Source organism: Neomonachus schauinslandi, chromosome 9 (assembly GCF_002201575.2).
Source record: "Neomonachus schauinslandi chromosome 9, ASM220157v2, whole genome shotgun sequence".
In the NCBI taxonomy this organism is placed as follows: Eukaryota; Metazoa; Chordata; class Mammalia; order Carnivora; family Phocidae; genus Neomonachus; species Neomonachus schauinslandi.
This window is the reverse complement of record NC_058411.1, coordinates 61,339,221-61,363,933: the sequence shown is the minus strand read 5'-3', so window position 1 is coordinate 61,363,933 and position 24,713 is coordinate 61,339,221. Positions and strand designations below refer to the sequence as shown.

At 45.1% G+C, this 24,713-nt stretch overlaps 1 pseudogene; it reads left to right on the top strand.

Moving 5' to 3' along the window:
- Positions 1 to 3,403: 3,403 nt before the first annotated feature.
- Positions 3,404 to 3,487, top strand: LOC123325723 (annotated as a pseudogene).
- Positions 3,488 to 24,713: the final 21,226 nt, after the last annotated feature.

Genomic DNA, 24,713 nt, shown 5'->3' with positions numbered 1-24,713 from the left:
CCGTAAATCAATTACAGTGCAAAATGACAACTCCAGAAACTAGCAGGGCCAAGGCAATTTCATAACAATAGGTCGATTGACTCTGGGGACCATAATTCTTAGTCTACTGACTGGGCCACTGGAGCAGCTTAACAAATGACATAGCCTTTTTCCAGAGAGAAAGGGCGTTGTTCTGAAAGTGCTCGGTCCTGCTGGAGGCTTACAAGGAGGACAAAGGAGAAATAAGCAAACACCTACTTCATGCCTGGCACTGCTCAGATCATTTTGCATGCTTCCTTCCTTCCGCTTCTACTTAATCGTGACATCCACCTGATGAGGCAAGTGTTCTTATCCCCATTTTACAGATGGAAACTGAGGTACCCTTATGCTACACAACAGAGCCGGGCCTGACTCTTTTCCATTCTTTCCCTTGCACTGCCCCCAGAGTGATGTATAGGAAAACTTAACTCCTTCTTAGCTCACTCTCCACAGGGAAGACCAGGGAGACCCTGCTGGTCCAGTGTCACCACCAGGGAGCCCATCCTGCGAGACACAGCTCTGCCAAAAGTCAAAATTTGGAAAGATGCTAGAAGGAAAACTGTCCCGGATACAACTGGACAGACTGTGCTAGAAGAACAACCAGGTAACCAAAGAATTTCCTGTAGCCCAGTTTGAACATTATTTTTTTGTCTTCTCATTATTTTTATCTGCCCTTAAATCTGAAAGCACTTAGTTGCCAGGGGCTAGACTCTTGATAATGTCACAGTGGTGCTAAGTAAATATTGACCAAATGCACTGAAAGCTTCTCGTTCATACCTCCATCTCTTTTGTCATGACAAAGCTCCTGGCATTGACCCAGACAATCCAAAGTAGGAAGCCTGCTTTCTCAGGAAAGAACAGAGGGATTCAACTTAAAGAACGAGAAAAGGCTGCCAGAGATTAGGTCCTTTTCAGACTCAGGCTGACTACAGTCACTGACTCAGGGAGTCACTCCCCAGCTTAACCAACCAGCACGCATATCGAAGGCAGAGAATACAGAGAATGGGGTCAAAAGTACTTATTTTTCTGGAAGTTGGTCCTTTTTTTTTAAGGACCCTTTTTTAAGAGGGTTTTAAGGACATTTTATTTTTATTCATAGAATTATTTTTTAGGTAAATGAATCAATGAGACAATTAGACACACCAAAAAAATGGATAATACAGCGATGATATTGTCACCCCCACAAAAAGCAATGATGAGCTCCTGATATAAAGAGGATAAAAAGATTAGAAAAATAGAACTAAAAAGAATGGGAATGGGACGTCTGGGTGGCTCAGTCGGTTAAGCGTCTGCCTTTGGCTCAGGTCATGATCTCAGGGTCCTGGGATCAAGCCTTGCATCGGGCTCCCTGCTCAGCAGGGAGTCTGCTTCTCCCTCTCCCTCTGCCCCTCCCCCTGCTTGTGCTTTGCCACTGCCCCCCTCTCTCAAATAAACAAAATCTTTTAAAAAATAAATAAAAATAAAAAGAATGGGAAAATACAGTGAATTCTTTAAATCCTCTGGCTAATTTTTGTTGTTGACTTGCCTTGTTTCCTAAAGGAAACACCACTTGCAGCATGATTGCATCAGGGAAAATTTTCTTGAGCATTTGATTCTAACTAGGAAGACAAAGCCAAGGGAAAAAATTAAAACATTAAAGGGAATTTTATATTTCTTCTAACACACACACCACACACACACCCCACACTCAATTTTGATGATTTGTATCTTTAAGATATTCTCAAAGAAAGGAAAACCTTAGCCTGTTACAAATTCCAGTCTAACTTAAAGAAGTAAACTAGCATTCTGTAAGGGAGTTAATTAAGTTGAATATCTAAAGACTTCCCAATGAGTCAATAACATCTTCCAATAGAATCTAGGCCACTTAGCTTCTAGGTTTGTCCTAGAATCTCCACACAGCAAGAACTCATTATCCCTATGTGGGCCTTACTCAGTGTGTGGCAGTGGGGCTGGGGAATGAACAGGGTTTAAAATCTAGAGTCATGCCTTTCACGGGGTGCCTGCCTTCGGCTCAGGTCATGATCCTGGAGTCCCCGGATCGAGTCCCGCATCGGGCTCCCTGCTCGGCGGGGAGTCTGCTTCTCCGAGCTCTGACCCTCCCCCCTCTCATGCTCTCTCTCTATATATCTCTATCTCATTCTCTCTCTCAAATAAATAAATAAAATCTTTTTTTAAAAAAATCTAGAGTCATGCCTTTCAATTATGAAAATGGACTTAGTGGCTCCCATCAGGAGAGCAGAAGTTCTGAAAGATAAGAGAAGTCATCATTTGTACTTACCTATCCATTCTCTCGAGAGCTCTCTGTAAAAAAAACACAAATTTGCAGATCCCTGACTGTGACGAGGGGTGCCCTCTTTTGCCCAGGAACACAGCTTTACCAGCTAGCCCTAATAAGGGTACAAATGACAAACAGAGAAGGACAAAGGGAATATCATGTGGAGTATAAGAGATGTTTGTTCGGGTAAAAGCAAATCATCCAAAAGAATTGGCACCGGGGTGCCTGGGTGGTTCGGTCATGTAAGCATCTGCCTTTGGCTCAGGTCATGATCTCAGGGTCCCGGGATCGGGTCCCGGGATCGAGCCCCGCGATGGGCTCTGTGCTCAGTGCGGAATCGGCTTCTCCCTCTCCCTCTCCCTGCTGCTCCCCCTGCTCGTGCTCGCTCTCTCTCATAAATAAATAAAATCTTAAAAAAGGAACTGGCACAAACTGTGTTCTTGGGGAGAGATAGCATGGAAAATGTAAGCAAAGTCGCATGTGAATGCTAAGGGGGTATGTACTTTGGATTATACTTTAGATTACTGTTCCTCAGTCATCAGTAATGTAAAAGGAAAAAAATTCTCACAGACCCTGCGTTGGCTTAAATTCTCTTTAAAGACTGTAGCAGAGACTGCCAGGAATTCCCTTATATTTGTCCTCCCCATCTTCCTTTCAATTATTTTTTGGGGAGGGGAGGGCAGAGAGAGAGAATCTTAAGCGGGCTCCAAACCCAGAGCAAGCCTAACACAGGGCTCGATCTCACCACCCGGAGATCATGACCTGAGTCAAAATCAAGAGCAGGGTGTGCTGGGTGGCTCAGTCAGTTAAGCATCTGACTTTGGCTCAGGTCATGATCTCAGGGTCCTGGGATGGATCCCTGTTCAGCAGGGAGTCTGCTTCTCCCTCTCCCTCTGCCCCTCCCCCCACTTATTCTCTCTCTCTCTCTCTCTCTCTCTCTCTCCCCCCCCCCAAATAAATAAATAAAATTAAAAAAAAAATCAAGAGTCAGATGCTTAACCGACTAAGCCACCCAGGCACTCCCCCCATCTTCCTTTTAGTTAATAAAATGCCTCAAATTTTACCTACAGCCTACATTTCCCAGCCTCCCTTACAACTCATTATGGTCCTAGCTTTGCGCAGTGGCAGTGTCGTAGCCAATGAGGTTTCTCCGAGGCGCGATTATTGCTAATTGAAAACAACTCATTATGGTCCTATGACCACGTTCCAGCCTGTAAGAAGCGCAGAGAACACACACAACTTCCAGATCATGTTCTCATAAGGAAGCTGCATACCCTTCCCTTCATTCTATACTCCTTCCCACAGGCTGGAAATCCAAAGAAGTGATAAATCAACTTCAAGCATGCCAGTGAAGGCCATACTCCCGGACCTCACTGCGCACAGTGGGTTCTGTGGACGGGTAACATCGGCGTCACCTGGGCGCTTGCGCTAATGCAGAATCTCAGGCCCCCCCAGACCGAGGGAAGCCGATCCTTCCTTTAAACAAGATCTGCCGGTGATTCACGTTCACATTAAATTTGAGAAGCGCCAATCTAAGAGAAGGTAAAGAAGCAAGCTAGAAGGAACTCGGGTCTCTGGATGAGACTACACTACTGGACCACCTATGCGCTCAGACATTTATGAGAGAGTAGACCTTCTACTTTTGTTTAAGCCACTTTTATGTGTACCCCTGTTTGATCCAGTATATGAACTATATTAATACAGACAAATATAAAACATGGTATAAATCCCCATCCTTATAGCCTTTTTAAAATACAGGTGTATTTGTGTTTTCCTGTGACTTTCTTCCATACCACCACCACTAAATCACATATACAGCAGTGGTTTGGGGGGGTTTTTTTTGTTTTTTGTTTTTTTTATTTGACACAGAGAGAGAGACAGCTAGAAAGGGAACACAAGCAGGGGGAGTGGAAGAGGGAGAAGCAGGCTCCCGGCTGAGCAGGGAGCCCGACGCGGGGCTCGATCCCAGGACCCTGGATCATGACCTGAGCCGAAGGCAGACGCCTAACGACTGAGCCACCCAGGCACCCCCAGCAGTGGTTTTATTGAGTCGTTGAGCTGATTCTGTGCTGGTCCACAGCCATAAAATGAAAGCAAATTTATAAATGAAATAAACACAAAACTGTAAAACCAATAAAAATCCAAATGAACAATTGTTTTAATACAATGGGATGGATGATGTTTTTCTGCTGGTACAAAATCACTCTTCACAACACGGCTGTGATCCTCCCACACAAATGCTTTTGAGGTTGGCAGGTCTGGGCTTCCAGGGGCTTGGTGACGGCTCAAGTCTCTTATCACCTGCCTCTGTTTTAAGCACAGTCAGCAATCAGTGGCATCAAGTATCACGGTGTATATTTTACCTCACTTGGCCTAAATGCATCACTTAGATATTAAGTGACCTCTGGTCTTTTCTCATTCGCCCAGGAAAACTCAAGAAGCACAACTTAATGCCAGTAATTTTATAAATGCAGTTGCAAACACAGTTTACAGCCTAAGATGGTGCCCTAAATCTACAGAAATAAAACTTATATTCACACACGAAAGCTGTACACAAGTGTCCAGGCTGACTCCACTGGTAACAGCCAAAAACAGGAAAGGACCCAAATATCCTTCCGCATGTGGTGTGTCATACAGTGGGATACTCCTCCAGAAGAAAAATAAACACGGGGCGCCCGGGTGGCTCAGTCGTTGGGCGTCTGCCTTCAGCTCAGGTCATGATCCCGGGGTCCTGGGATCGAGCCCCGCATCGGGCTCCCTGCTCAGCGGGAAGCCTGCTTCTCCCTCTCCCACTCCCCCTGCTTGTGTTCCCTCTCTCGCTGTCTCTCTGTCGAATAAATAAAATCTTTAAAAAAAAAAAGAAAAAAGAAAAAACATAGATACATACAACAACTTGAGTGGATTGCAAAAGCATTATGCTAAGTGAAAAAAGCCAATCTCAAAAGTTTACATACCATATGATTCCATTTATATAACATTTTTGAAATGACAAAGTTATAGTGATAAAGAACAGATCAGCAGGTTGTCGGGTTAGGATAGGGGGAGGGCATGACTATAAAGGGGTAACATCACGGACTTTCTTCATGGTGATGAAATAGTTTGTACCCTGGATGTGTCCTTGTTTCCTCAAATCTACACATGTGATAATATTTCATAGATTTATACACCCACATCCTCCCTCCCCCAAAAAATAGTGTACATAAAAGCTTGTAAAAATCTGAATGAAGTCTGTTATTGAGCTAATACCAATGTTAATTTCCTGGGTTGGTAATATAACATGTTCATCATTAGGGGAAGCTGAATAAAGGGCATATGGGAACCCACTCTACTATTTTTGCCACTTCTTGTAAGTCTAATAGTATGTCAAAAATCAATTTTTTAATCATAACCTAATAACAAAGAGTCCCAGACAAGACACCTTTGAGATTTTGCATTTTAGGATGACCCAGGCATGACAAGTCTCAAAGGAATACTCAGAGAAAGAAGCATTTAGAAAAGGAAAGAGAGAGAGGGAGGGAGGGAGGGAGGGAGGGGAGGAAGGAAAGAAAAGAAAAGAAAAGTTCTTCTTCAAAGACAGCAAGGGAATCATCAGACTTCAAAAGGATTGGCTCACCAAATAAAAAACAAAGACTTAAGGGAAAAATATACAATATTACCAAGATTACAAGTTTACATTAGTCCCTGCATGGTAAGAAAGCAGCAACTCCCTCATACATCTGTTACATTCACAAAGCTCCTGACATATCCCCAGCCAGCAACATAGCAAAAATCGGGGATAAAGCGGTTTTTGTTCAGGAGCCCAGGTTTTTGGGAAATAGTCCATGTTTTCTTATTTAGGGGACCACGCCAGTCAGTGTGACTCTCTTATCTCTGATTTATCTCACGGTGCAAAGTTTGTTGCCTGTGTTTTTGGTTCTTGCTATGGTTGGTGAAAAGTTTAGACTTACTGGAAGCAAAGAGGTTTTGCTTTTCTGCGGACAGTGTGATATACCAAAAGCACCTGCACTTTAGCCTGTGGCATCCCAGTGCGCCCCGGGGTGAGACTGGATTTTCCCCCACCACCTGCTGGGACCCCAATGGGCTGAAACTGTGCGTGCTGTCTCCCCTACACGATAGCACTTGAGAAATCACAAAGAATGCAGTCAGCAAACTACAGGGCTTGGTAGCTGTCCCAGGTCAAGTCTAGAGCAAATTATTGAATGAATGAATTGTGAGAACTTAAAAATTAACAAGACAGCTACCCCTCACTGGGTTCTGTGACAGGCACTGTATAGGGCTGTCACCTTCTTCCCCACAACATAAGGTGGGAGGTACTCTCACTCTAAGTATTGGAGCTGGGATTTCAACCCAGGGAGCTCTGACACCAGATCTCTTAACCAGCATACTGTGCTCACATATACAAAAGGAGGCCGTAATTGCTGGGACCCAGCTGGGATTTACTAAGAATAGACCATGCCAAATTGTATGAACTCTTTAAATGGAACTGCTAAATGAACAGATTTGAAAAATAGGATAGGCCTGATTTCAGCAAAGCGTTAACAAGATTTTTTTATTCAGGAGAATGATGGGTTCTTCAAGGTGGGCCACCAGGAACGGAGACAGTCACATATAGAGATGCTGTAGCAGGAATTGAAACTTCAGATGAAGGGCTGGAGTGCATGAATTTTCTATAGATCTTGAGTGTCTTTCCTTACACGTGAACCTAACCAGTGAAACTCTCCTTCACACCCAGTCCCCAGTTTTAGCCGCCATCCCCCATCCTGGTCTCTTACGGCGGGCCTGGAGCGCCTTGTGAGAATATTCCACTAGGGGGCAGCAGAGAGCAGCAGGCCTTTCCAGAATTAGACGCTGTCCCCTGGGACCAGCTCAGGCTTGCATCCTCAAGGGCACCCAGGCTGGACCCAAAACTCTCAGCGTGTGCAAAACACATGACTTCACACACTGACCCTTCTTAGCCCCACCTGCACCAGCTGGCACCACAGCTCCCAATCAGACTGCCTCGGCAAAGGGCAAGGAGGAAAGAGAGGCCAGGAAAAGAAATTTCAGACTCACAGATTTGGGGGAGCCAAGGGCCTACTTTAATACAGCTTGTTTTTCACATCCTGAGAAGCTGCACCCTTTGCAGCTTTGCTTCATGTCCGTGACCAGAAGGGTATTAAATGCAGATTCACCCAGATAACCGGATCATGAGAGGTTTGCTGAAAAGGACTCCTTTTGTCTCTCAGACCTGAAAACTCAGAGAGAAGCGGGGAGGATATTGGCCTGAAGGGGAGGCTTCCTTTCTATCTGCTCAAACGTTTGCTTTAAGGACTACTGGAAGATATGCTTTAAATACAGATTCCTGGGCCGCACCCCCTCTCCAAAGTGTCACAACTTGACACTTATCCTGAGTAGAGATTCATTAACTGTTGACACTTGAGGAGTAGCCGGTGGTGAGTAAGTTGAAGTGACCCAAGCAATCCAGGTCATTGTTACATTGGTGAACAATATAAGGCCCAGAACGGGAGCTCTGACCTACCCCAGCCCAGGTCTGTGGGATGATCCCACTTTTTACAAGAAAACTTCCTATGACCAGGGAGTAAGCCCTCCCTTCAAACTCTACCACTGGGGTTCAGATTTCAGTCGGCCAAGAACACAGTTACTTGCTGTTACTAACTATATATATATTGTCTTGGGGCCTGAAAATGGCTGGGGAATACCCTGCATATAATCTAGCTAACTGCAGGACTCCTTCTTGTAGAGGAACATGACCCAAGCTATGTGTGGGGCCCAGTGAAGAGGCATTAGCCATCGCCTCTTTTTTTTTTTTTTTTGCCCATTATCTTTTTTTTTATTTTTTATTCTTATGTTAATCCCCATACATTACATCATTAGTTTTAGATGAAGTGTTCCATGCTTCATTGTTGTGCATAACACCCAGTGCTCCATGCAGAACGTGCCCTCCTCAATACCCATCACCATAGCCATCGCCTCTTAACCCAACTCACTGTGCTTCACTTCCAAGAGCCAGTACCCATGAATCACTATATTGTACACCAGAAACTAATGTCACTGTATGTTAACTATACTCTAATCAAAATTAAAAACTGAGTAAAAAAAAAAAAAAAACTGGAGATCATCACCTAGATGATGTCCTTTAATATGACCCACAAATATCAAAGTATATTGCTACCAAACATATCAACTAATATATATATATACTTATATATTTATATATATTTATATATTTATACTTTATACTACTCAGTGCTCATCAGATTTTATTTATAATTTTTGTACCAGGTGCTGTACAATGCTGATGTGCTGCTCAGACCCCCTTTTCCTCTGCCTCCACATCTAAAACTACTGTCTCTGGCAATTCACAGATTCTGGAAGCTAAAAGTAACCCCACAAGAGTGATTAGCCCAGTTCAGGAGACCAGTGAAAATTTGGCTGTTTTTTGGTTGTTTTTTTTTTTAATTTTTTGAGGGTAATTCAGTCCCTGTATTTAAAAAAAAAAATTTCATGAACTAAAATCTCCAACATTCCTAATTTTCTGATATTAATCAAGACTCTCTATCAATCCGTATCTTGACTAGAAGGAAATTAAGTATGAAAGTCAAAGTAAAGATGCTTTTTGCCTTAATCTCTCCACAGATATAATTTTAGACAATGCCCAGAAGTTCGTGAATCTCTCTAGTCCAGTTTCGTTTTTTTTATTTTTTTAAAGATTTTATTTATTTATATGAGAGAGAGAGCACGCACAGAGGGAGAGTGAGAAGGAGGAGCAGACTCACCGCTGAGCAGGGAGCCCAATGTGGGGCTCGATCCCAGAACCCTGAGATCATGACCTGAGCCAAAGACAGACTTTTAACCAACTGTGCCACCCAGGCACCCCTCTGGTCCAATTTCGTAGAAAGACTAGGCTCTAAGAAGTCCTCCTATGCCCAACTGACCAGAAGTCCAGAAGGATTCTCCCGACAGGCTTTCCCAACAACCTTCTCCTCATCATTGGTGCCAAGGGGAAATTGTCAAATCACCTTTAAACAAAGGTGGCCATAGTCCCACCAGGTTTTCAACAACAGACACAGCCAAAGTGCCCCAACATTTAAAGTGAGGGCCTCCAGGGACACTGTTATGGGGACTCAAGACTCCTCCCAGCACAAGGCTCCAGAGAGCTTCTGACACATGGAATGCATTTGGGGGAATGTCTCTAAAAGCCTTTTGTGGCCTATGAGCATGCGAGAGCTGTGGTGGAAAAGCTTAAGATTCTTCAAAACAAACCATTTAAGGCCCTCAAAGTCCCCTCACTAAGAACCTTCTCTGATATAATTCTTGCCAACTACATTTCCCACTCATCCTGTCTCTGTATCCAGTTAGTTCCCAAATGAATCGTTTATATTGATTCTAGGGAGCATAACCTGATGACCCTCTCTCTCACTGACTAACAACCAAGTCCCCTCAAATATTTTCTTGGCTCCAGGCCCATGCCTGAGGGCCGAGTCCTGGCTGTACAGGGCTCCAGTAACAAGGACCAAGACCTCCTCAGCATCCAGTGGACTCCCTCATGAACATTCCCTTCCCTTCCTCAAATGAACTAGAGTAGGAAGCCCACAAATCTTGCTGATAAAATTCTGGCCCACCACACCTCATTTCAGCTCAGATTAATTAGCTCTGCCTAACTGATGGTAGTAACAAATCAGAAAGTATAGCATCACAAAATCTTTAGACCCAAAAGGAATTGGTTGCATTTTTTCCCCACCCTAAGAGTATTTTTGGAATCTACTCTAAATGCTTTAGAAATCCTGCAACATGGCAAAATGAGGGAGTAGATGCAAGTGTCCTGATCCCTAACCAGGCTCCCACATCACCTGCTTATTGCAGATCCAGGTTTGGGAAAATTATTTCTCTGGGTCCAGGATTTCTGGCCTTTCCCTTATCCTGCTTTCTGGCAGAGTAGTTGTGATAAAGAAAACATATTTATCATGTCACTTCCAGTTAACCAAAGTGGAATCACTTCTAAGATACTTGCAGGCACTTGATTCATTCATTCATTAATTGGTTCAACAAATATCTACATGCCAGGCTCTCTCCCAGGCTCTGAAGAGACACCAGAGAGTTAGCAGGCCCCTTCCCCCAACTTCACATCTACTGGAGGAATCTGGACAAATAAATGGGCAATAATAATATAGCAAAATAACCCAGTGATGAGGGAAGCCCAGAGACCACACAGGAAGGGGTCCATATTCAGGTCAGTGGGTCAAGGGTGAAAAGGAATCAACTGGGGAAGAAATATTCTAGAAATGGGGAAGAGCATGTGAAAGAGAACCAGAGAAGAAGACATGCTTTCATGGGAACCAGAATCGAGTCCCAAGGGGCTGGAACAGGTGAGAGGCCAGAGAAACAAGGGTCAGATTGTGCTGTGAGTAGAAGACAAGTCTTTTTATCCCAAGGGGTTTTCAACACTCATTCATTCATTCATTCTAGGGGCTGGACAGAAAAGAAAATAATAATAATAATAATTTCAGAGTGTGACGAACACTATCAAGGCAACAGAGCGGAGGACAGAGAAATTAGGGACAGGGAAGTGGCTGCTACAGGGCGCTGACATGATCCATGGGATGCCCACTTTACAAGTCTGACCACAGGGACGCCTGGGTGGCTCAGTCAGTTAAGCATCTGCCTTCGGCTCAGGTCATGATCTCAGGTCCTGGGATCGAGCCCTTGTCTGGCTCTGCGCTCAGTGGGGAGCTGGCTTCTCCCTCTCCCTCTGCCCCTCCCCACTACTTGTGCTCTGTCTCTCTCCCAAATAAATAAATAAATAAATAGGAAGGAAGGAAGGAAGGAAGGAAAGAATCTGACCACAGTGTGGAAAACCAACTGCAGGAAGACCAGTCAGGAGCCACTTACTCAATTCAGAGAGAAAAAAATCTGAATTATAAAGATGATTTCCCAATGGATCATTCCTCCAGGTATAACTGCACAAACAAAAGTGGAGAAAACATGCTCCAAACTCAATTTCCATCAAAATCTAAACATTTTAAGTAACAGAAGTTGTGGAAAGAACCCTGTGAGTGAATTTCAGGTATATCTTTAACAAGGGGGTTGGTATTTTTTATTATTTAAAATCAACTTTCCTTGGCTTATCTACATTATTTACATTGACATTTTTTTTAAAGATTTTATTTATTCATTTGAGACACAGAGATATAGAGAGAGAGAGAGAGAGAGAGCTCATGAGCAGGGAGAGAGGCAGAGGGAGAGGGAGAAGCAGGCTCCCCGCTGAGCAGGGAGCCCGATGCGGCGCTGTATCCCAGGACCCTGGGGTCATGACCTGAGCCGAAGGCAGATGCTTAACCATCTGAGCCACCCAGGCGCCCCTACATTGACATTTTAAACAGAGTTGAGGGTGATTCTTTATCCCTTAAACTTACTTATAAGGCTGACAATTAAATTAGGGTTAAACAAAGGTCTTAACATTTCAACAAGCAAATTTTTTTGAGAATTAAAAGGAGTTAAACTTCTTTTCTGGAGCATTCTCCCGCCTGCCTATGACAAGATTATAGACACTGAAAGCAGCATTGACTTTTCTCCATCCAGGCAACCTCACAGTGTTGCCCATCCCGCCACCGGCTTTGGTAAGTGCTGCCAAGAAAAAGAAACCCCTATAAAAGTAGTGAGCTCACAGACCCAAGGAAGAGGAACAACATTCGCCACTTTATAGATCTCTGAGATTTGAGGGCAATGACATGTTTTCTCTTGTTGACAGCTAGGAAAACCAGAAGTGGCAAAACCATTTTCATCTTGCACACCAATTCCGAGTCCTGCACAGTGCAGGACTGCCCGAAGCACGGTGCTGGGCAAGGGTGGAGGGTTTGGTGAGGCAGCTCGGGGCTCCGGTAATGACCGCCGTGAACGTGGAGGTAGCGCCACCCAGAAGCTAAGAATTTGCCTTGCGGGAGGCGAGCCCTGCACCAGTGGAATTAATCAGAATCATTTGGCAAGGATAATGACCAACAGTCAGGGCAGAACAGGAACAATCCTGGCAGCAAGGAATCTTATCCTAAAGCCTTTTCCAAGTCTGGAAGGCTAATTTTCTATTTTTAAGTGGATGGGGTTCCTGAATCCCAGCTAGGGAGAATCCCGCTGTTTTATCTATAAAATATGGAAGAATTTCACAGAGATCATGATTCAACAGACTGGAGCTGTATGCTGAAGGTATGTGCCCTTCAGCACATGTATAACCCAGTTTTTAAAAACGTAATTAATTAAAAATAATTCCCAGACTGATGCGGATGATCCTACTTTGGAGCCAACACGGTTACTGTGTTTGTGTTCACAGTGGTGGTGTTCCCTCCATCTCCAATGTCCCCCCGGGGGCCTGGTACTAGTAAGCAACTAATAAAGAGTAGTGAAATAAACAAATGAATGCTCCACGGGGCAATTCTTTTAATGGTGAAAATAACCAATAACATCTGCTCTTGCATTTTTTTCCAGGTTCAAATTCTCTCTTCTGAACAATGTGGTCCAAAGTCTTGGGGTCTCAAAATAGTCCAGATTTGGCAATCTAAATCACAAAGTGGACGTGTTTGTCTGTTTTCGCCTCCCCCATCCATTCGCCCAGCTTTTGTCCCAGCTCCCCGGTTCTCCAGAGAGCCCACTCACTCTCGGTCCAAGGCTGCCTGATGAAGTTCGCTCCATGCTCAGCTCCACAATTAACCTAGCACATTCTCTTAGCCACAATAATTTCCTCAGTGGAGGAGACGTTTGCTAGGCTCATGAGGAAAAAAGCCTCCTCTTACCCTCCATAAGACTGTCAAAAAGATGGGAACCTAAAGACTCCAGGGCCCATTACATGGAGCCTTAGGAGGAACCAACACAGAAGAGCAGAGCCACGTGGGACATCCTGTGAGCATCGTGTGAGTCCTGACTCAAGCCTCACCTGAAGGAGCTTTACCTGTGGTCTTCTCAGTGACAAGAGCCAGCAAAGTCTTTTGTTTGTTTGTGTAAGCTAGTTTGTTTGAGGTTTAGGGTCGCTCACAGTAAGATTCCTGACTAGTTCATCTTCCACCCAGTGAATGTGAATGAGGACACAAGTATGACTTCTACATCTTCACCAAAATGTGGATAAGCAGCATCGAAAGCACACGAAGCTGCTTTAATCCAAAATTATCAGCACTTGTGACACTCCTTGGAGAGTTCAACTTTGACATTATCCAGAAGTGCCTTTAGTTATCTAATGTGTGAGAAGCAGGAATTCTGAACAGTGTCCAAAGTGCAGTCTGTCCCCTATGTGAACTAAAGCGAACGCATCACAAACGCGGACTGAAATGGTTGAGAAACACTGATCTAAAGGACATTTTCATTGTCCTTCTCTCCAGGTTTGCCTCCCTCCATTTCAACATCAAACCAGACACTCAGAAAGCAACAAAACTGATCCAAATTACTGGTTCTCCATAAAGGAATTGATAGATCAAATCTCCATATTATGTCCTTGAAGACTTAACATAATGGCCTTGGCTTTTGTAGAGAGAAAAGGAAAAAGAGGGTCAATCAGCAAAGAAAACTGCTAGTGACCGAAGTGGAAAAATGGTGCACGAGGGCAGAGAAAATAACCGAAAAGGAAAAAATGTTAGGTCATTCAGGTCTGAGAAGCCAGGTACCTCCCATGCGTTACCCATAGGAAAAAAGCAAATTCCAGCAAGATTGTTACAGTGCCTCTGAGCCAGCATCTCTTTCCTGTTGCTCTTCTTGTCTGCACTGAGTGGAGGAAGAGGGGCCGACAGCATGGAATTGAGGGCTCTGGGCCTTTAGGCCTCGCATGAGCTTAGTGGTCATGTCTGCTAGTGCTCCAAGCGGAACCCACTGAACAATGGGCCTGCTCACACGGGGGCTTCGTCCAGGGTGACGCGGGCTCACTGGCTGCTCCTTCCACCTGATGATCTGAAGCACTCAAAGACAAAGAGCAGGGATGCCTGGGTGGCTCAGACGTTAAGTGTCTGCCTTCGGCTCAGGTCATGATCACAGGGTCCTGGGATCGAGCCCCGCATCGGGCTCCCTGCTCGGCGGGGAATCTGCTTCTCCCTCTGCTTGTCCTCTCTCTCTCTCTCTCTCTCTCTCTCTCTCTCTCTCCCCTTCTCTCTCTCTCTAACAAATAAATAAATAAAATCTTTTTTAAAAAAGGCAAAGAGCATATGTGTTTCTGAACCACAGCCTGGCTTCGGAAGAAACCCTTCCAGGAACCAATCCCTCAAGGCAGAAGAATTAGCAAATGAGGAACCTGATATCTTGTGGGGAAAACAGTGAGGGGGGCAAGGTCACAGAGGAAATTATAAAAACTGTTTTTCATATTCTTTCTCTTTACGAAAATTGAACAACAAAGATGACACTGGCTAATGAGAATTACCAACCACATTTCACTATCTTAAATGCATAACAGTGTGTAGTGTGCAATTATTTTTCCATTTACCATCTAATGTTTCTAAAATATTTTCAAACTTTTACTTCATCAAAGTTTGAACAAGATGGGACTTCTTGATTTGGGTAGTGTAGCAATTAAAATCATCTGGAAATGTTGAACAAAATATAACCCCCCCAAAATTGTCAGATTTTTGTGTAATCGAGCTCACAAAAACAAAAGTGTGAAAGCTGAAGCTTGGAGAGATTGTGTAACTGAGTCTGTGTTGCACACATTTAGGAAGTGTAGAGCCAGGATCTGGAACCTGACCGTGGACTTCAGGGACCATATTTCTACTCTTGATGCCACTCTGTCAAACCCAAACTAAGTAGAGCACACAAACCAGATTTCATCTCCTGCGGGATTACAATAGCTTTCCTCTAACCTGGTGATTGATGTCACTCCTTGGTTATGTCCTTAGGAGGGTGAGTGGGTTCTGTCAATTACTGAGGGGAATCCTGATAATAGATGTTTACAGAAAAGCATGGTGTCCAGAAGATGGTGCAAAACATTGCCACCTTCTTCCTTCCAATCCCATGGATACTGGGATCTCTTCCCTCCCTGATCACTCTTCTCTTCCTCCATTCCCCCTGGTCCCTTCCCACTCAAGTCTGTCCATCCCACAGAGTCCAGCTCCCTCCTGGAAGGACAGTGGCAGTCACTGGTTATCACTGGAGGTGCCTTTTAATCCCAGAATGGAGTATCCTTGGAAAATAAGCTTTCCTGTTGTTTATACTACTCTCTCATAGCATAACTTCAATGCATTATGTTCCCCAGTATTCTGGGTTTTCTTCTGTTGCACCAATCTCCTCCTGGGGAGGGATAAGGTGAAAGAGGGATTAAGGAGGAGGAGCTGAAAAAATCCTATACTGCCGGGCGCCTGGGTGGCTCAGTCGGTTAAGCGACTGCCTTCGGCTCAGGTCATGATCCTGGAGTCCCGGGATCAAGTCCCACATCAGGCTCCCTGCTCCGCGGGGAGTCTGCTTCTCCCTCTCCCCCTCCCCCTGCTTGTGTTCCTTCTCTTGCTATGTCTCTCTCTGTCAAATAAATAAATAAAATCTTAAAAAAAAAAAAAAAATCCTATACTGCCTCTTTATAACAACTGGCTTGGCCTTAATCTTTAAGCAAAGAGGACAGTTAGCTTCTGGGAGACACCAGCTTCTCCCTCTGCCAAGGGTAAGTGCTTCCCAGGCACCAGCAGCCTGCTGGGCACACGTCTGAGAGTTGCTGACAGGAACCATAAATCAAGGGACTTGGGAGGCATGTAAGGGTAAAAGTAACAAAGAGCCTCTTCCTTTCTCATCAAAGCAGGTTGATTTCAGCTGCTCCTGATCCAGGAGGATGCTCTGGTTCCAAATCAAATAAAGGGCACACCTGCTGTGTACTGGTAACCACATTAGCCAAGTTCTGAGTAGGAGTGGAGACAGGTTCTTACACACCGTTCCCAGCACCCACTCCCTCAGCAGGGCCCTTTGTCATGCTGCTCTTTTCCTCTTCTGCCTGGATGATGACAATCTGCTTGTCACCCTCATATGCCACTGCTGGGCCACAGCAGAGAGCCCCAACAATTTTTGTCTGAAATTTGAGATAACCATTGTTCTACTCAGGTTCTCTACAGAAACAGAACTAATAGGGGCGCCTGGGTGGCTCAGTCGGTTAAGCGGCTGCCTTCAGCTCTGGTCATGATCCTGGAGTCCTGGGATCGAGTCCCGCGTCGGGCTCCCTGCTCGGCGGGGAGTCTGCTTCTCCCTCTGACCCTCCCCCCTCTCATGTGTTCTCTCTCTCTCATTCTCTCTCTCAAATAAATAAATAAAATCTTAAAAATAAAAGAAAAAAAATACCTTTACAGCAGCATCTAGACTGATAGATGACCAAACAACTGGGCACCAGAGCCTAACCAAGTTGACACACAAAATTAACCATCACCACCTGGCTGAGGACCCAGGGGGAGGGTGACGACCCTAGAGCCTCTAAATGAGAGAAGGGGGGCGCCTGGGTGGCTCAGTTGGTTAAGCGACTGCCTTCGGCTCAGGTCATGATCCTGGAGTCCCGGGATCGAGTCCCGCATCAGGCTCCCTGCTCGGCGGGGAGTCTGCTTTGCCCTCTGACCCTACCCCTCTCATGTGTTCTCTCTCATTTTCTCTCTCTCAAATAAATAAATTAAATTAAATTAAAATCTTAAAAAAAAAATGAGAGAAGGAAGCGCACCCCCAGATGTGCACCGCTCCCCAGGGACACCTTGAAAACCCTCTGAAGCGATTTAGAGAAAGGAGACGGGAGGAATGAGGAGCAGGGGCTTCCCACAATAATTGTCTAGAAGGGCCAAGTGCCACGAGCTGCATTCCGAGCATGACCCTCACCTTATGCAACCACTGGGTAAATTCCTCATCATCCTCACTAGATTTAAACCATTCCATTTAAGATCAAAGTCGCTCACAAGAGACCAAAGAAACTCCAAAGAAATCTGAAGCTTCACACATACTCCACTCATATAATATTATTGTCATCCGTGCTAGTTTTGCAGTTTTGCAACTGTTCCGTGTAAAGTAAAGCAAATAATGCAAAACATATTGATGTTACGAGGATCTACGATTTTCAACATAAGGGCAAAGAGATGAGCACAGAAAATAAAAATCCTTTTTTGCGGGAAGAAATAAAAAACCCTCCAATGTTAAATTGGATTGGGATTGAAATGATCAGTTCAAAGGCATGATTGTTTTCTTCAGTGTCCTCCCTCGCTTTGTCCAGTAAAGGAAACGGAAGGCAGTGACGTCCCAGTCGCTATGAGGACAATGAGGACCCAGACATGGCTTTTAAATACTATTCTCTATTCAAAAGAGCCAGGGCTCCTCAGAGAAATGGCTGATTACAGCCTACCGGCAGAGAGCAGACACATTGAGCCCAGGATACCTTTGCCAAGAGAGTGAAAGAAGTCCATAAAGATCAACGCAGTTACAGCAAAAGAAAATAGGGGAAATCCGTTTGACAGTATCAAAGTTGAACATACCCTCTGAGCAAGCCATTCCACTCTTAGCTATGTTCCCCCAAAGACAAGCACCACTGCAGAAACCCAGAATCATCCCTAACGTCCACCTGTACTCAAATGCATACATAAATTGCAGGAGCAATGAAAAACGAAAAACTGCAGCTACACACATCACAGATGAATCTCGCGAACACAGAGAAGCCAGACATAAGAGCACATGCTGTGTGAAGACATGTACACAAAGTTCCAAAATGCAAACTGGTCAACAAGCTTAGAAGTAAGGCTGGTGGGGGCGCATGGGCGGCTCAGTGGGTTAAGTGTCTGCTTTCGGCTCAGATCATGATCCTGGGGTCCTGGGACTGGCCCAGGGGCCCAGCATCGGGACTCCCTGCTCAGAGGGACAGGGAGTCTGCTTCTCCCTCTGCCCCTCCCCACCCCCTACTCCTGCTCTCTCTCAAGTAAATGAATAAGATCTTTAAAAACAAAAAGGAAGTAAGACTGGTGGTTACGCTTGTAGGGGACAGTAGTGATAGGAAGAGGGTATGATGGGGCTTCTGGGCTACTGACAATGTTCTGTTTCTTGTTCTGGAAACTGGTTATACAGGTGTTTGCTCTGTGAAAAAAAAATTTAACTACTGACTTGATTTTTTGTGTAATACTCTTTATGTTAAAATTCAATTTAAAAATTGTACTTCTATTTTTATTTATTTTTTTTTAGAGAGGGAGGGGGAGAGGGAGCGAGAGAATCTCAAGCAGACTCCACACCCAGTGCAGAGCCCGATGACACAGGGCTTGATCTCATGACCCTGAGATCATGACCTGAGCCGAAATCAAGAGTTAGCCGCTTAACCGACTGAGCCACCCAGGCACCCCTTAAAAGTTGTACTTTTATAAAAAAGCCAGCTTAAAGGGGTTCCCACTGGCCAAATTTAGTACAACTTGAACATCAAAAAGGATAATGATTGGAGCTGGTTATTAAATGAAAAAACATAAGTCCAGGGAGCAAAGAGAGGATAAGCAGGCCAACTCTTCTTTACAAAAGAAAGCCGCTAATAAATGCAGAAGGAATGACAAGATTAGAAGATCACCATTTACAGCCCCTGATATAATAACTGACTGAGGTAACAATCACCAACAGAGGCTAAAACCACTGGATGAAAACTCATTAGCAAACAGGGTATTCATACAGTGCCAAAGTATCATCCCAGAGACCACTTACCTTTACGAGGGAGAGCAATTGTACCTTTGCCACGGAGAAGTCCGGTGATTCCCACCTTAACCCAGGGGTGGAACGGAGCATCACAAATAATGGAAAGGTGTGACATTATAAGCCTCCTGGCAGGATGCAAATTAAACAAACAGGATCACCTAAGGCAGTGGGTTTTCTTGACTGCATTAAAGTCACCTGAGTTTAAAACTCCCAATGCCTAGGCGATGCTGCCAGACCAGAATCTCTGGGGAGAGACCCCAGCATCAGTACTTTTTAAAGCTTCCCAGGTGAGCGCCTGCCTTCGGCTCAGGTCATGATCCCAGGATCCTGGGATTGAGTCCTGCATCAGGCTCCCTGCTCAGAGGGGTCTTCTTCTCCCTCTGCCCTTGCTCCTCCTCCTCATGCGCTCTCTCAGGAGCGCTCTCTCTCTCTCTCAAATAAATAAAATCTCAATGGGGTGCCTGAGTGGCTCAGTTGGTTAAGTGGCTGTCTTCGGCTCAGGTCATGATCCCAGAGCCCTGGGATCAAGCCCCGCATCAGGCTCCGTGCTCAGCAGAGAGCCTGCTTCTCCCTTTCCCTCTGCCTGCCACTCTGCCTACTTGTGCTCTCTCTCTGTCAAATAAATAAATTTTTAAAAATAAATAAATAAATAAAATATCAAAAAAAAATAAAGTAAAGCTTCCCAGGTGAGTGCAGTATACAGTCAAGGTATTCTGTACAAAAATGTAATAACTTGAGTCTAACTTCTCGTTTACAGGATATACAAGACATAGAGCTGTAGTTCTTAATGCTGGCTGCTTACTAGATTCACCAGGAGAATTTTGAAACTAGGGCCACCTGGCCTTCCTCTCCAGCGATTCTGATTTCATTGGTTCATAGTGGAACTCAGGCATCAGTATTCTCTCTTCTAGGCTTTAAGTTTTATCTCAGTAGCCTTCAGTGAGAACAGAGTAGGCCAGTTACTACCCTTTCCTGGTAACGCCAATCAATCAGGACAAGCAGTCCTGCTGAGCAGCCAGGTTGAGGAACAGCGAACCTCGTGAGGAAAAAGACAAATCTGAATGCAGGACATTTGGAAGACCTTGGACTCTTCAGAAGGTCAATGTCATGGGGGAAATGAAAGAGGAAGGAAAGAGGTTAAAAGGAAAGAAGAAAGAGGTTAAAATAAGTCACCAGAAAACATAATGTGTACATTTGATAAAAACAATTATAAAGACATCTGAGGGGAACATTTGGGGAAATTTAAACATTAAGTCAATTTTAGATGGCTAATTTTCTTAGTAGGGATAATGCCATTGGGGTTCTATGGATAAGTATCCGCAGTCTTTTTTTAAAGATTTTATTTACTTATTTGAGATAGAAAGAGAGCATGAGCTGGGGAGAGGGGGAGAGAGAAGCAGACTCCCCACTGCGCAGGGAGCTTGACATGGGGCTCAATCCCAGGACTCTGGGATCATGACCCGAGCCGAAGACAGATGCTTAACCAACTGAGCCACCCAGGGGCCCTAGTATCTGCATTCTTAAGCAGGTGTGCTGAACAATGAGAAGGGATGCGTTACAATGTATCTAACTTCCCAGTTCATTGCGCTAATCTTTCAGCTTCCCTGTATGTTTGAAATGGTTCATAAGAAAAAGGTGAAGAAATGAGAAAAATCTTAAACAAGGATAAAAATCTACTCATAAGACCATATAATTCCCATCTGTATTACTTCTCTTGAGAATTTTCCAGGAAAACCCACTCACAGCTCAATCTTATACAAACAACCTCATACCACACCCAACAATTAAAGCTGCATTTCTCAACCTTTGCCCACTGGCTCTCAACAGAAGACACCTGGAAAAGATCTCTCATACAAGTAAGTTCGAAAAATGTTCAGTTATGCAAGGTTTTCTTGTTACCAGGCGTCTCAGAAATCTTAATGTATTTAATATGCATTGTCCTGTGCAGTTGGGGGAGGACACGTGCAGAGTAAAGTGACATTTCTTAACCCAATTTTGTTTCCAACCCGTTTTGAGCACAGACCCCTTCAATCCCAGGAAATCTTGTAGGTTAAGTGTGCTGCAGGCATTTGGGAAAGTGCTAGCATGAAACATCCTCTCCCTCATTTCACAACTTCTCTGTCTTTGATGAGCCAAAGAGCCCTTGGATTTCCATCCGAGTCCTGAAGTCTCCAATGACGCATTTGCCGCCCCATGAGGATCTGTCTCACAATCAGTGCAATTTCCTGTTCACCAAAATACAAAATGTAATTTTTTTGTTCAGGCACCTACTGTTTACATGTGTATGCACTGTTTTATGTGTATCTATGTAAGCTTTGCTTCAAGTGCACTAAAAATATCTATTTAAATTGAGAATTCCTCAAAGACTACCCCATGCGTCCCCTTCCATGTGGCATCAAGGATGACACCACACACCACAGACAGTACGTGCTGATACCCAAACAGCAAGAAAGAAGTTACCAACCCCCTCAGCCCCTGCAGCACCACTGTTCACAGGCATCTCGCTGGTCCTCCCCACACAGCCCTATGAGGAACAGGTGAGGTTCCTGAGGGTCAGAGAGCCTATGCACCTTGCCGGGACCAAAGAGTGGGATCTGAGCCCCAGGAGCCCGAGACCAGAGCTCCTGCTCCCACACCAGCCCCAATCCGCTTCCTGCGACTCCAGTCCTAATCCTCGTCCACAGCTCCTGCTTTGCTGCACACCATGTCAGGACTTCCAGGACTCCCAGGGAAAGCAGACTCTAGGGGCGCCTGGGTGGCTCAGTTGGTTAAGCATCTGCCTCCGACTCAGGTCATGGTCGCAGGGTCCTGGGATCAAGTCCCGCATCGGGCTCCCTGCTCCGCGGGAAGCCTGCTTCTCCCTCTCCCTCTGCCGCTCCCTCTGCTTGTGCTCCCTCTCTGTCAAATAAATAAATAAAATCTTTAAAAAAAAAAAAAAAAGCAGACTATCTACCCTGCCTGGCAAGTGACATGTACAGATTCAGAAGCTAAATCATCATCAAAGTCACCCTTTGACGAAGCCTGGTTGGCCAGCCCTGTGGCACATCCAACCTCAAAAGACGGTTTGTAGGTGAAGAGCTAATGGTAAGTGTGAACACGAAGTTGGTCAATGAGCCACTGCACGGAACCACCTGGCTCCAAACCTTGAGGGCTGCCAGCAACTCTCATGAAACATGGCAGAAAATCCCGGCAATTTCCCACTCACTCCCCTCCTGCAAAACAGCGGCACTGTAGCAAGGGGCATATGGGAGGTCACTCTACTGGGGCCAGATGAAGACCAAAAACTGAGCTCAGACGAAAGAGATGAGAACTCGTCCTCAGCAGATCTCAGATCTAGTATGGCGGCTTCACTGGTCAAGGGGAGAAGGGTCTCATATTATTCCTCCAATTGACCAGGGGGAAGAGAGACCTCATACCATTCTGTGCAACTCTTAAGCCTACACCAGAGCCCTAGGCTCTCGGGCTGCAGTAAGTCAAGGGCAAACTAGTGAAGTCCCATGGTAGCCACCTGCCCAGAGTCCGCAGTGGGTCCAGGAATTTAAATACCTTCCCAGGATCTGAATCAGCCTGTGATTCAGACACAAGAAGTTGTGGAGTGGGGCGCCTGGGTGGCTCAGTCGTTAAGCATCTGCCTTCGGCTCAGGTCATGATCCCAGGGTCCTGGGATCAAGCCCCACATCGGGCTCCCTGCTCCGTGGGGAGCCTGCTTCTCCCTCTCTCACTCCCCCTGCTTGTGTTCCCTCTCTCGCTGTGTCTCTGTCAAATAAATAAATAAAATCTTTAAAAAAAAAAAAGTTGTGGAGTAATGAGGTGGTGAAATGTAAAGAAGATCAACTTCAGGCCATGCAAAACTAGTTCCTTGGCTTACATCAGGGCTTGGCTCATCTCTTACCAAAATGGTAGACGTTGCAATCTGTCATAAGGAACATTTCTAAGCAACATAAACTTCTGCTGTTCAGTAAGCATTTCCCAACCACCTGCTCTGAACTGTAACCGTACTATATCCTGGTGTTTCAGGGACAGTTTTGTCCCAATATCATGGTAGTCTTCCTTCTCCCAGAAACCTCAGAAATGGTAAGCACATTCTTCTTACAAGCTAAGTTGCAAGAAGGTCTGGACTCTGAGACATTGGTCTGAAGGGTTTTACAGTGAATTCTCTTTTTTTTCTACCCAATAGTAGGGAATACTTAGGTATGAGTTACATTAGTTTATCAGACTTCTACCTTCAGTGTTCTCTCCTTAAAAAGTCAACATTTTTAAAGTCCAAATACACAGTCAAGATCCCCCAAGTTAGGGGCGCCTGGGTGGCTCAGTCGTTAAGCGTCTGCCTTCGGCTCAGGTCATGATCCCAGGGTCCGGGGATCGAGCCCCGCATCGGGCTCCCTGCTCTGCGGGAAGCCTGCTTCTCCCTCTCCCACTCCCCCTGCTTGTGTTCCCTCTCTCGCTGTGTCTCTCTCTGTCAAATAAATAAAATAAAATCTTAAAAAAAAAATCCCCCAAGTTAGAAAGGGTGACCCAACCATGCTGTGTCCACAGTCCAGCACGGTGAATGCCACCCAGAATGCCCTTGTCTCTCCAGGTGAGCTGCCTCCCTATCCTCTAGGTGACAGTTTCCATGTACAACATTTCCTACCTCCTATGTCCTCTAATCTCTGCCAGAGACATTTCAAAGTCACAAGGCTGAAAATATTACCAGGATGTAATACAAGCCCTATATAAAATATAAAACTAATCTACAACCGTGCCCTGGCCAGTCTCTTGTGGGATAGAAATGCCTAACCCATGCCAGTCGGGCTTTCGTGGTAACACCTTAGCAAAGGAAGGGAAGCTGTAGTACGTGACAAATGGCAAAAGGCTGTCTCAGGCTTCTCTCCCAGAATCTCCAGGGGCTCCACCTAGCTGAAAAGAGCACAAAGCAGTTAAGGTGCTGGCCACTGGCAAAGAGCTCACAGCCTACAGGGATGAACAGACACCTGCTTCTAATCAGGCAGGTTGTAATAACGGCCATGATAAGAGTGTTTTCAAAGAGGCGTTGGGTATACAGAAGAGAGAAGCATTCGTTCTATCTGTGGGTTTTGGAGAAAGCTACCAGAAGCGGTTCCTGGGCTTTCGACAGTTGGAAATGTCAAGAAAGGGAAGGGAAGGGAAGGGAGTCCTGGGCAGAGGGACCCATCATCAAATGTGCCAGCATGTGAAAGCGCCCAGTGTGCTTAGGAAATGGCACCTGGTTTGGGAATGGGTGGGGGGGCAAGATGGGACCAAGACGATCTGACTTTTTTGCAGGGCACATTTTACTTAGTATGTCTCTCTATTTCCATCCCAATTTCTTTTTACCTTTAGGTCCCTCCATCACTATCTGGCTCTCTGCTGTGTCTCTCCATATTTGTCTCTTTCTCTCCTTCTCCTTCCCGTCTCCCCACCCCTTCTGCCAGTTAAATTTCAGAGCCACACAATGCTTCCAGACCTGGAAGACACCAATAATCTAGAACCAATTCAATATCATAAAACATTTCTACAGGAAGCCTGAAGGCCCTAGGAATTCAAGTTCACTGCTAAAGGACAAAGGAGGGTAGCAGAAAAAAACGTGGACTCATGAGTCAGATATAATCTCTTACAAGTTACATGAACCTCAGTCTCCTCATCTGTGAAACAGGTAACGTAACCATCACATACAGCTATTGCGAGGATTAAATGCAGTAATATATCTAAAGCTCCTAACACAGAGTCTGGTATATGCTAAGCAACAAGCTACAAAGCCAGTTATATCATTACTGTTATTTTTCAGAGT